At 45.0% G+C, this 12,451-nt stretch overlaps 1 long non-coding RNA gene across 1 annotated transcript; it reads right to left on the bottom strand.

Moving 5' to 3' along the window:
* Window positions 1-2,096: 2,096 nt before the first annotated feature.
* LOC121335875 lies at window positions 2,097-11,314 on the bottom strand. Its single transcript, XR_005952662.1, has 3 exons — window positions 11,178-11,314; window positions 5,510-5,623; window positions 2,097-3,059 (listed from the first exon to the last, which is right to left on the bottom strand). It is a non-coding gene; the product is annotated as an uncharacterized LOC121335875 (long non-coding RNA).
* Window positions 11,315-12,451: the final 1,137 nt, after the last annotated feature.

Raw genomic sequence — 12,451 nt, 5'->3', positions numbered from 1 at the left:
AGGACCTGCCTTTCCTAAAACCCATCCTGGCTGTCCTTGATCCCTGGCTGTCCTGTGTGTCCCTGTGATCACACAGAAGATCTGCTCCATTACCTTCCCAGGCACTGAGGTCAGGCTGACAGGCCTGGAGCTGCCCAGATCCTCCTTCCAACCCTTCCTGTGGATGGGTGTCACACTGACCAACCTCCAGTCACCTCCATGGTCAGCCAGGACTGATGGGGAATGATGGGGAGTGCCTTGGTGAGCCCTTCCAGCAGCCCCCTCAGTACCTTCAGGTGAATCCCATTCTGCCCAATGACTTGTGAGCATCTAAGTGACACAGCAGGTTACTACCTACCTACCTATATGACAGGGTCTTTTTTCTGTTCCCTGTCCCTGTCTACCAGCTCAGGGGGCTGATTTTATTAAGGATAGCCAGTCTGTCCTAATGTGGAAAGGGTAAATCATTTCACTTACAGCAAAATGTATGGTAGATCACACTCCACATTCCTTGTAATTTTTTAATGCCAACAAGCAAAGAAAGCACTGAGGAGAGGATGTGTCACCTCAGTCTGCCAAATGCTGTAAATTCAGAGGAAGCTGTAGCAGCGTGGGGGTTTAGACGGTGGTTGCTGCTACCTATTTCCCAAAAAGAATCTCTTGTGGAAAAGCCACTTGGGTAAGCATTCAGGAAGGCAGTGAAGTCCACACTCACCGTGGCAAGCTCAGTGAAGAGAGGCAGAAGGGCCTTTTCTATGGTCAGTTCCAGCGAGGCTTCTTTGAGCACGCTGAAGGGGAACCAGAGACAAAAGGCAGAGCGTGTGCTCTGCACAAGGTTAAGCAGGGAGGGCACGGGGGCGGTACCCAGGGCAGGGCAAAGGGCATCGGCTTTCAGGGAAGAAGGGGCTGGCCACCAGGGGTACCACAACCAGTGAGGAAACAGGGGAAGTTGGGATATGTGGGGAAAGGAACTGGGATGGATCCCGGTTCAGTAAAAGTCCGTGAGGAAAGACTTTTCTGCCCGCCCAGTGGGGGGAACTCTATGATAAGTCTATCCAAGGGAGGGCTCTGGGGATTTCTCTGAGGGGGAAGGAATCAGAGGATTCGGAGGAAGCTGGACCCAGCCAGATCCCCCACAGTTCCAGGGCCCTGTTCTGTACTCATGTACATGTGGAGCAGTTTGGCAGCCCTGGCAAGAGGCTGCTGTCCTGCACTGTGTCAGGAAGGGAAGGACTGATCCCATCATCCACCAGCAGCGATGGCTTCCTCTCATTTTCATTTCTCACTGTCATTTTCAGTGACAATTTGAAGCTGTGACTGCTTCCTCATCCCTTGGTGAGGAAGGGTGCTGGATAACTTATGTCAAAAGACACTTCTCCCAGCATTCAAGTAAATGACCCACAACCTTAGTAACACCAAGCAAACTTTGCAGAGGAGCACAAGAGGCCTGGGTTCAGGCACAGCATTTTCTGAAGTCACATATTCTGGTAAGCATCCCTCCATTGTTCTCAGGAACCATGCAGGACTACTCAGAAGCCCACCTGGGGAAGCAATCCGTCCTCCTTCCTCTCTGTACTCACTCCTAGAGTGTCACTCAGGGTGTCCCAGTCACTCTGGATTTAACAGGTCATTCACACAGGGCTTGACAAAACCCCAGACTTACTTACCCTCTAGTGATAAGTGTGAGCAGGAGACCTCCTACAGCAAGGGCTTTGTAATCCATCCTGAAACGAAAAAAGCTGCAGGGGAATTCTGGTGTCTCAGCATGGCTGGGATCTGCCATTACAGCTGGTCCACGGGCTTTGAGGTGTGCACTGCAAGGCTTTACCCTCTTGTGCCTCCCCAGTTCCACAACCCCACCTTTGTACGTTTTCCCTTTGCAGCTGACACTTGCAATATAAGCCACTGAGGCTGTAATAAAATGCTCAATACTAAAAATATATATGGAGTGTTACAGATTATGAAATTCAATGTCATTTTTTTAGATGTCATAAAAACATTATCAGATTCCCAGTAGCCTCCAGAGAGATTCAGGAATATGTTTATACACTGAAATGTCAAAATCATAAAGTGTCTGCTTTTGCACTATTTATTTTTTGTGGTGGTGAAGTAGTTATTACATGACATTTCATAAATACAGTGACTCAGAAATAATTAGTGTGCTGAATAACAAGCTTTCCACTCTAATACAGCACCATATATTTTAAACCCCTGATTTTCTTGAGGCACTCACACAGTCTAGCTTAAATATTACAAATAAAAGTGAACTCGGGGGGAAGGGGGGGAAAGAACAATTCTGCTGCTGAGTTTTAGTTTCTTTCCCTTTCAAGGGAGGTGTCACGACAGCAGGGTTAGGCAATGAGCAGCAGTAACTGTGTTTCCCAAAGGGCAGGGACAAAAGAGGCAGCATGTCTCACTGTTATGACACAAGGCAGAGGTTCCAAGAGAGTATCACATTAGCAAGATTAAAATTAACAAAAACGCTGAATAAAACCCTTCCTTGAAGGAAGAAGATGATTTTAAATTGCTTGTAATTAATACAGGAGAAACAACACTGCACACAGCCCTGCTCTAGCCAAGAAGTCTTCCAGATTTTCACTGCTCAGCTTGTAATACTCCTACTTACTTTTTTTTTTTTTTAAACACACAGTGGATTTTATTGCCTTTTTTAGCTATTAATATGCAACCAATTATAAATTGTGAGTTGCAGCACTGGATAATTTCCCTTCAAGAATGCTAAGCAGATTCTGTGCTGTATCAGGCCATGTGACAGCACAGCAACTACCATCCTCTCTGACTTTTTTTTAGCAGCAATTCCTAAACACATGCTCAGCAGGAAAACTGGAGCAAGCCCCATCTTAGGACGTTCTTGTGATACTAGTTTTTTAACTTGCTGGATATTCTGCCTAAAAATAAAAGGAAAATTTAGGATTTAACTCAAGTTCTCAGGAGTAGAGATTCAGATGAACAATAGGCAATAACAGCAGTATTTATTACAGCTTGGAGATACTTGTCTTATTTTCTCTCACTGCTGGCAGTGCTGTTGTGCTGGCACCACATTCAAAGCTTCTTCTTGAGGCCTGTCAGAGGAGAGAGGGCAAATTTGAGGTGCAAGGTTAGAAAAATAGAAGGAAAACAGAGAAGGCAGTGTGAACTTTGATTTCCTGCAGACACAATGCACCTCACAGTGAGGAGCCATTGACAGGTCCCAGGATGAGCTGAGCTGGAAGGGACCCACAGGGTCCAGCTCCCAGCCCTGCACGGCACCAAACCCAACAGCACCCATTTGCTGCAGGTTTTGGCTGCACAAAATCCCCTCTTCCCCTTTTTTGTTTTTCCTGGGATAAAGTACTTGCAATAAAACCACCCTCCCACTGAGTGAAGGTATGATTATTGATAGTTATTGGTACCATTGCATTAATGACAGTAGTTGGGCCAGGATGAAGCTCAAGGCAGTTGGCTGAGTCTACGCCAAGCCCAAGCAGCAGGAGCTGTTCCTGAATTTGAACATGAGCATGGAACCAGTGAACACACTACCCACAGAAGGAACTATGCATGAGGGTGCACATTAAGTGTCACTGTTTATGCATGCTTTACACCTCTTTTCTGTTAAAAATCCCTTCGCTGTGTGGAAAAATAGTTCTTTACACTGAAATGGGAAAAGTGCTGAGGTCAGGCAGTACTTTATATTGTCTTACCATAATCACAGGATTATGGTAAATCACAGGATTATTTGGTAGGTGTCAGAACTGGATTTTGGCTGAGGCAATTTAATGCATAGGGACCCTACATGGTAATAGGAGCTCAGACATAAAACACCGAGCTGGGGCCAGAGCTGTGATATCTTATTGCCTTTGTCTAGAAACTGCAGTCAGCATTTGTAATCCTTCACAGGGAGTTTCAAAACAGCTCCAATGTTTGCGAGACCTAAGGCCGAATTTGTGTGCTGCAGTGTCAGGGGAGCTGAGGACACTCCAGGGGTTTTGCTGCTGTGCTGCTTTGTGGTTTCCCAGCAAGATGTTGGCATGCCCTTCCATACTGGCCTGCTCAGCTCCAGAGATCCTTTCCCTCTCAACACCTTCACATCACCTTTCAATCAATAACTATTAAAAGAACTTCCATAAGTGTTTGCAGTTCATCACAGTCTACATTTGAAGATAAATTCACAGTATGGAAAAAAAAATACACTTAAGTATAAAATATCCAGATAAATTAATGGTCCTTATTTGTTCTTTCTGTTTTATCCTTCACTCTCTCCACCATTCATCAGAGGTCCAAACTTGTGCAAATGAACTTCTGAATGTGTGACAACACATTCATCTAAGAAACCTAATTCAGAAGCAATTATTTTTCTTACTTTTCTTTATTCTTTTCCTTCTCAGTGTCCAAGAATGTTCATGGGAGCTTGCTAAGGAACCATTTTGATTTGCCTGTTTGTGTAAAAATAATCCATGTTTCCTTGACATGTTGAGAATACAACATGCCAGGAATAACTTGCATACTTTGGGAGGTCTTTCTGCTTGTGAAAGTCCAGCATGCTACTGGCTTTATCAGGAGGTCTAAAACATGCTTGTGGAACTTGAAAAAGGTCTTTCCAATGACTAATGCAGTCCATTTGTATGGATAGCTCATTAAATTAGCAGAAGTGCTAAGTCTTACAAAAAGCAATTGCTTTCTTATGCAAAACACGAAATGTGCTCATCCGGAAAAGGAAATTTCACATCTCCTAGCTAATAGTGAAATAACAGACCATCACAAACTCCTTCCAGACTCTTCTTATTTGGACACATTCCACATCTTTTTCCCAGCCAGCATAAGCCTCTGGGAGGCCCTATCTGCACTGACATCTCTGCAGTTCCAGCCCCAGCCAGCCTGGATAGCGAAGCAGAAGCAAGCTGAGGGTAACAGCATTTATCTTCAGAACATATGGCAGTATGTGTCAAAGAAGAATATCCTGGTGCCATGATGTGAAGGGCTGCCGTGTCCATAGGGCTGAAAGGGTTTTATGTAGCTTTTTTTTTTTTTTTTTTTTTTTTTTTTTGGTAGCATCTCTAGGTCAAAATGTTGTAACTGTAATGGTTACATGTGGGGAGATCTTAAGGAGTTAGAAGGTTTCCCTTGCTACCAGCTCCTTAAAGAGTTTACCTATGATGCATGAAAAGGTCAGGAAAGTTAGGGATGCTGCAATATTTTTATTAAGGAATTTATCTTGTAGGCAGCCTGCTCTCATTTGGTTCATCTCCCAGTGAATATCAGAAAATATAATATGTTGGAGAAACACATGGGAGCCTTGGGATCCCATGTGCTGCATGGTCACTTTTGCTTACACGTGTCCTTCTCAGCAAAGGAGTGACAGCACTTGTTAAAAGCATTTGTGGATGGACTGAGGGCAACCTGGGAGCTGCAACAGGCCCCATTGCTCACCCTGTGCCTGACCTTCCCCAAGCAGCAAAAGCCCTGCTGGAATTTCTGCCCAGACATTTCTGTGGGCACAGAGGCAGAGATGGTGCTTGCAGTCACACCTACTTACAACTTCGTGCTGTGTGAAAATGAGTGTTCCTCGCTCTTCTAGTTTTCAGCTGAGCAGATCTTGAATTTGATTGCATCCTAAGACACATCTGGTTGTAGCACTGCAGACAGGGTCCTTGAAAAACCACAAAGAAAAGGTGTTTAGGTTAAGAACACTCTTGTGATTAAAAAAATATTGAAAGTCCTCAAGTGTTTGTTTAAAGAAAATAATTTTCATTAAAATGCTGGCACAATTTCAAGCAATTTGATTCTAATTTTAAAGTGTTGAAAATGCCCTCAGATAATTTTTGCAGCATTCCAGAACCCAGAAGTGATCATAGAAAGCAAGTCACTTAAGAAATCAACTGCAGAACTAAAATTCATTTCCTGTTTTCTAAGAAAACAAAAAAGGGCCCAAGGCTGTTAAGTCTTCCTGAGAAAGACCTTCTCACAAGCACTTTTCAAGCAGGCAAGCATGGTTTGCCTTTTTTCCCCTAAACAAAACAGAGTTTGCACATTCAGAAAGCTTCCAAGAACCACACAAGACATATGAATACAAACAATTTACTGGACTTTGGTACCAAGTGCATGGCTCAGTTGGACCTGAAAGCAGCCTAAAGTCATTGCCTTATTATTTTAAAGACGCTCAGTGGTGCATATTTTACAACACTTGTGCTCTGATTTCATCAAAGCAGCAGTCTGATAATTTCATATTAGGATTTCATCTAGATTTACTAAAGCTTCATTGACCTTGGGTGGAGTCAGCTCTTTCTTCAAAAGAACCAAGTGAAATTGTGTCTCCAGCTCACCTCAGAGGAGTGAACCCCCCCAGGCAGGCAGGTTCTTTCACTGAGGTTTTGCTACCAGCACCACTTGTGACAAGACGTGCCTCCATCCAGCAAGGAGATGTTGCAACTTGCTGCAAGCACAGCTGTTGCCTCATTTTGGTTTCAAGGAAGCAGATTCTGTAAAACATTCTGCTAGGAAAGTTGGTTTCCATTTAGAAAGGAGGAAAAATATTGAAAAGGAAAACAAGAAAGAAAAAGAAGACAAATATGCCTCTAAGCAGGCTTTTGAATGCTCTCATTTGTTAACTAATACAGATAACAGGCCTGAATGACAACAAGCTTCCTATCAAGAGCATCCCAAACAAAAACTTCAACAGAACTTTTCTATCTCATAGAGCCACAAAAGCTTCACACATTTTTTTATTTTAGTTTTCCACTGTTGGTTTTTTTTACTAGCAATTGTATGCCTCAGGTGCTTGATGCTTACCCTGAGATACCAAAAAGTTTTTTTGTGGGAGAGAATTTTTTACAAATTAGGCCCTTTTAGTTCTATTGATAAGAGTCACATTAAAATTTATATCCACAAAATGCCTATTTAGAAAAGGAAGTCAACAATTTTTATTTTTTAATGTCACTACCATTCTCTACATTTACTGTCTACCCAGTTTTTTCAGTACTCCATAGTAGCTTTTTCTGGGCTTACTATAATCCTCACATTATCAACATCCTCTTCATCAGCATATTTACATGAAAGCAGGGAAGAAATTGGAGAGAAGTTAGTTCACTGTTGAATTACTTGATGTAAATTATTCAGGGTGTTAATCCTGATGCATGTGGGCTAGGAAGAGGGAAGAGAGGACTGCTTTATTGGGTTTGGTAGTTTTTTCCTCCACTGTGCTTCACACATGTGGTAAGGCAAGGGCAATAAATCAGAACAAAGGCAATAAAGGACGAAGGCTTTAGGGAACATGTGTTTTAGAAGAGAAACTTGGCTCACCACTAAAGCAGCATTGCCTTATAACGGATGTTTAAAATTCAGATGTGGAAAGAGACTGGCAAAATTATATAAAAACAAGAGACTTGCAGGTCTGTACAGCTTTTGACCAGCACTGCAAGCCAGTCCATCTTTGGCAGCCCCTCCTGGGCCTGGACAGGCAGGTCCCTGCTCCAAACCAGCAGGACTGCAGCACTGTGGCAGCACAGCTCATCCCAAAGCAATATTGCTACACTTTAGGTTCAGACAAAGCATTAAAGAATTCAGCCCAACCCAGGCAGCTGACACATTGTTTTCCAGGACCAGAGCTCTCTCCAGCTGCTGTTGACAGACCTGTTGCAAACCCATGTCAGCCAGAACATGCTGCTGGAGGAGTCATTTGCCATCCCTGGGATCTGTACAACCCTCACACTGCAGTGGCAGGGCAGCAGCTTCACACAGCCAGGAGCACTCTGCTGAGACTCTGCTCCCGGCCTTGGGCAGGCAGAAACTGCTCAACAAAAGTAAGAACTACTTTGAAGCAGATTTGCCAAGGTGTTTAGAAACCTAGACATGAAGAGAGTTGCCCCATGAGGTTTCCCAAATGGGAATTTTCCTCCTCTCTCCCTCCAATCCCCCAGAGACCTTAGTGTATCTGGTTTGCATGGCAAGGTGCTGATAGGATGGGGGTCTGCAGGGGTGGTTTCTGCAGGAAGCTGCTGGAAGCTTCCCCCACATCCAACAGGGCCAATGCCAGCCAGCTCCACAAGAGACCTGCTGCTGGCCAGAGCTGGGGGAATCGAGAGTGACAGTAATGCCTCTGTGGCAGCATTAGTGAGAAGGAAGAAGACTAGCTATTGGGCAGACATAACTGCAGCCAGGGAAGAGGAGAGTGAGAGGAACAGCTCTGCAGACACCAAGCTCAGTGGAGAAGGAGGAGGTGCTCAATCCACCACACTTCTGAAAGGCCAAGAAGTGGCTCTCTGCATGTTTGGGCACCCAAATACCTCTGCAGAGAGTTTTACATTTCATGACCCTTCCCCTCCTCCTGTGGGCTGCCCATGGGACTCCCAGCCAGGCTGGTGGCCAAGGTCAGCACTGGACTGACCAGTGCTAAGGGCAGTAAAGCAATCTGGGCTGCTGGCAGGACACAAGAAATCCCAAGAGGGTGACAGGGCTCCTGTTTGTCTGTCCTGTGCTTGTTAACCTCTGAGGGTAAATGGTCTCTATTTCACTTAATGCAATAGCTTTGCTGCCAGTCTTCTGCCAATACACTTTAGACCAAGTAGTCTAACACTAAATGTATCCTACATACACTTTGTTGTCATATTAGTCTGCCTTTCCAAATTTCCCTCTTTTTTCATGCTTTATGCATTCCAAGCTTAAATAAAAGCAAAGCCCAGAGTCCAAGAATTGAGCGGTGACTAAGGTGGGGGCTGTGAAAAGGAATAGAGAGGGAACAGAGCTATAAATGGAATCAGGGAAGCATGGCTTGGGCTGATTAATGAGCTTACATCTGTGATGAGTGCTTACTATAAACAGCAGGTAGAGAAGCAAAGCCAGCAACAGAAAGTGCTCAGGAGCACAGGAGGTGAAGCCATGGTCCCCCACATCAGCAGGGACCCTCCTCAGTGGGGCTTTGGGTGGGCTGCACAGCAGCATTCATAGAACCACTGGGGAACAGCATGCATCCTTCTGGGAACATGGGAGAAAAGGGGGATTTAAAAAAAAAATACAATTCCATTACTAGTGGCAAAACAGCAAAGTCCTGGCTAAAGGTGCAGCTAGAAAGTGCCTGTGCTTTTACCCTCCTTCCCTGGGACTTTCCTCTAGCAGTGGGCATCCCTGGTGCCCACACTGCCTGCCAGGTTTGCAGTTGCCTGGCACACAGGGCAGCCCCAGTGGGGTAGAAAAAGAAGGACTTTGGAATGATCAGGGGAAATGCAGTGCTGTTTGGAGTAGCTGTCCTGCAGTATTCAACAGGATCCCAGCATCATCATTCCTAAGGATAAACATGCAAATGGAGCCCCTGAAATCCTCTTGCTGGTTTAAAAACAGAAAAACACAAGCAAAGCAAAAGTTTCAATGGAAAACAAAACCAAAATACTCCCCCCCACAAAAACTGATGCTTTTTGATATTATATTGCAATGAAAACTGAAACTTCCTCCTTGTTCTCTGTACCATGATCCATTGATCCATCCCTCTGAGGAAAGCTCAGACTACTGTCAAGTTGTGAGAAAATGGAGAATAGGCAAAATTAGAATTCCAGAAGTAGATATTTATGGATAAACTCAATGCAGACTTTTTTAATAAATAAACTGGCCAAGACTGAATTATTGTTAAAACAAAATATCAATTTTAAACAGTGAAAATAGAAGATGTATACACCAAGCTACTCAGAGTCTTCAAAGAAAACTACTGGGTTACTCAACACATTGAGCTCTGTGAATAACTCCAGCCCACTCCAGCTTGATTTTCCCTTGTTCCAGAGCAGAAAAGTTTCCAGTGCTTGTAGCAACCAACTCAGCTCACTTTGTTCTTGCTGGGCAGTTTTTGCAGCAGCACAGAGCAGATGCAATGGGGTCAGGATCTGACCCCCCACATACATAGTTTTAAAGATTATCATTCAGCAGAAGCCACTATGAGGAAGAAAAAATGCTAAGCCCAGAGCCTGAGTTATTTCTCTGACCCACAATGCTAACAAACATAATATTTCATTTGGCTGGTTATACAAAACATGTGGTAAAGCCTCCATTTTTGGGGAAGATTTGTCCTGCAGCACAAAAAGGAAAGAAAAATAACTGAACTTTATTCTGCCTGTCTCTGCAATGCTCATCCCTGCAGCCACACAAGCTGCTCTCACCTGAATTTTAATTCTGGATACATATGATAAATTTATTTACTCTACAGAAATATCAACAAGGTCCAATCAAAGAGTAACATCAAGATCTGCAGGCTGGGTGCAAACAGGAAAGCATCCCCATGAAAAGTTTATACTCCAAGCAAAATGGGAAGGTTCAAGATGATCAGTTATTTAAAAGGACATGAAAACTAGTGAGTTCAGGACAGATTTGAACAGCAAAACACATTCCCCAGTGTGTTCAGCATCAGCAAGAAAATTGTTCAGTGCTCAGGTGTCTTAGACTGAGTACAAGGCTGAGACCAGCCTACAGGAGCTTTTGGGGCTTTGTATTTAAAGTTCCAGTTCCAATTCTGACCTAGCATCAGGCCCCAAATATGGTCTTTCCCCTGTAATCAAACAAACAAACACACAAAAACCCAAACAAACCCAACAAAAAGGACCAATTACTCATTTACCCCCTAGAAACCTTTCACTTGTCCGTGAACTCCACCAGCATTTGAAAGGGAGCCAAGGGTTGAGAGACATTACAATGCACAGGAGGAGCACAAGACAGTTGTTTGCTGTTTTCCCCGTCCTGACAGCTGTTCCTGATGTACCCAACCCTCTACTAAACCTTCCTTAAGGATGTTGTACAAAGGGAAGGGTTCCTATCCCAGCAGGGCTAGGAGGGTTTTAAGCTGCCAGCCAGCTGGGTGAGTGTGAGTCCACTGCAGCTACAGGAGGGGAGGGTCAGGCTCCCATCCTTCCCTCAGGAAGGCTGATGCTGTGCCAGCACACACAAAGGGCGCACATACATGTGTTCTGCACTGGCTCAGCTCCAGGGATGCTTCTTTCCAGCTGAGGAGCTGTATCAAGCACAGTAGGAGATAACCTTTCCAGCCTTTCCATCTGTTCCTGCAGACAAAATGGCACATTAAAGATGTTTCTAAACACCTCTAAGCAGGTGGAGGGTTATAAAGTTGGGGCAGTCATAGCCATTCCCCTACTTCCTTCATCAGGAGCAAATCCTTGAGCTATTCCCTAAAGCCTCTCCTCAGCTGTGCCACCACAGGACCTATAACTCACCTCCTTTTCCTCTGGAGACTGACCAGCTGCCCCCCAGGCTCCCTTTATCCATCAGTGAGGGACAAGCCCTCTGTTTGGGATACCTGTGCCCTGCAGTCAGCACAGCACATTCTCAGTGGGTTTGCTGATCAGGACATCAGCGATGCCCCCTGAGCTGTGACTCAGCTGCGGGCCCGCTGCCACTCAGCAGCTGGCACTTGGCACTGGGGCTGTGTGACTCAGGCTGGCAGGAGCCTTTGGAGATGCCTTCCCCTGATTTATATCTGCAAGGGATCCTTTGTGTTCAGACCCTATTGTTGGCATGCCAGCCTCACTGTAAAAATCTGGAGTTAATAAACTCACTTTCTGAGCCCAGCAGCTCTCTCCAGGATGCAGCTTTGTAGGGCTGGCAGTGCTTGCTCCTGCTCCATCAGCCAGCACGGCTGCCTTTTCACCTTGCAAAAATCCTGTGATTTCACACATGGGCAACCCCAGGGAAACCCTAGGCTCACAGTGCCTGGTAGTCTGCCTCCATCTTGCTCCATTTCTTTACCCCTTTTGTTGTGGAGTTTGGAGCCCTAGCCCTAACTGCAAGAAGCCTCTTGGCACCAGCAATTTGGGCTCCCCCCAGAGAAATCAGAAAATTTCAAAAAATAAAAAAATATAAAGACAAAAGATGGATGTGTGAGTTCATTTATGGAGTTGTATAAATAATGGGGCCTATAAATAATGGGACCATCTCTACCCCTCTCCAAGACCGGTGACATTTTACAGAGGGCAAAGGGACTCACACATGGCACTGCAGCCTTTCTTCCATGGCAGATTTGTGGCTTGTTTGCGGCTTATCAGTCAAAAAGGGTGGAAGCAACTTTCACTTCTCAGCAATCCCAAGGGACAGGTGTGCTCTGGAGCTGGCTACATTCCAGCAGAGTGATTCACTTACTTTAAGCCACATTTTTGGTTTGTATAAGCTGGACCAACATCAGTGGAGCTACACCAGCCCAAGCATACAGCTCCACATTCTCAGGGAAGGGAGCTCACTTCTGGAAGGTCTTGAGCAGCTCCTTGGTGCTGCAGGCTGGATGCCCCTACAGACAATGAGCCCTGCCTGGGAGGATGTGGGAAGGCTCTTTTGCTTTGTGTTACTCTGGAGAAGAAATGAGGCAGTTCTCCTCACAGTGAATGACAATGGGAAAACAAGAGGAAACATCCGGCAAACAAAATAAAACACTTTAGAACTGAAACTGGGAGCTGAGGCTGGAAGAGAGCTGGAACAGACTCCAGAGAGCCCCTGG

The sequence above is a fragment of the Onychostruthus taczanowskii genome, unplaced genomic scaffold, assembly GCF_017590055.1.
Source record: "Onychostruthus taczanowskii isolate IOZ18803 unplaced genomic scaffold, ASM1759005v1 scaffold21, whole genome shotgun sequence".
NCBI lineage: Eukaryota > Metazoa > Chordata > Aves > Passeriformes > Passeridae > Onychostruthus > Onychostruthus taczanowskii.
This window is presented reverse-complemented; position numbering and strand designations above follow the sequence as displayed.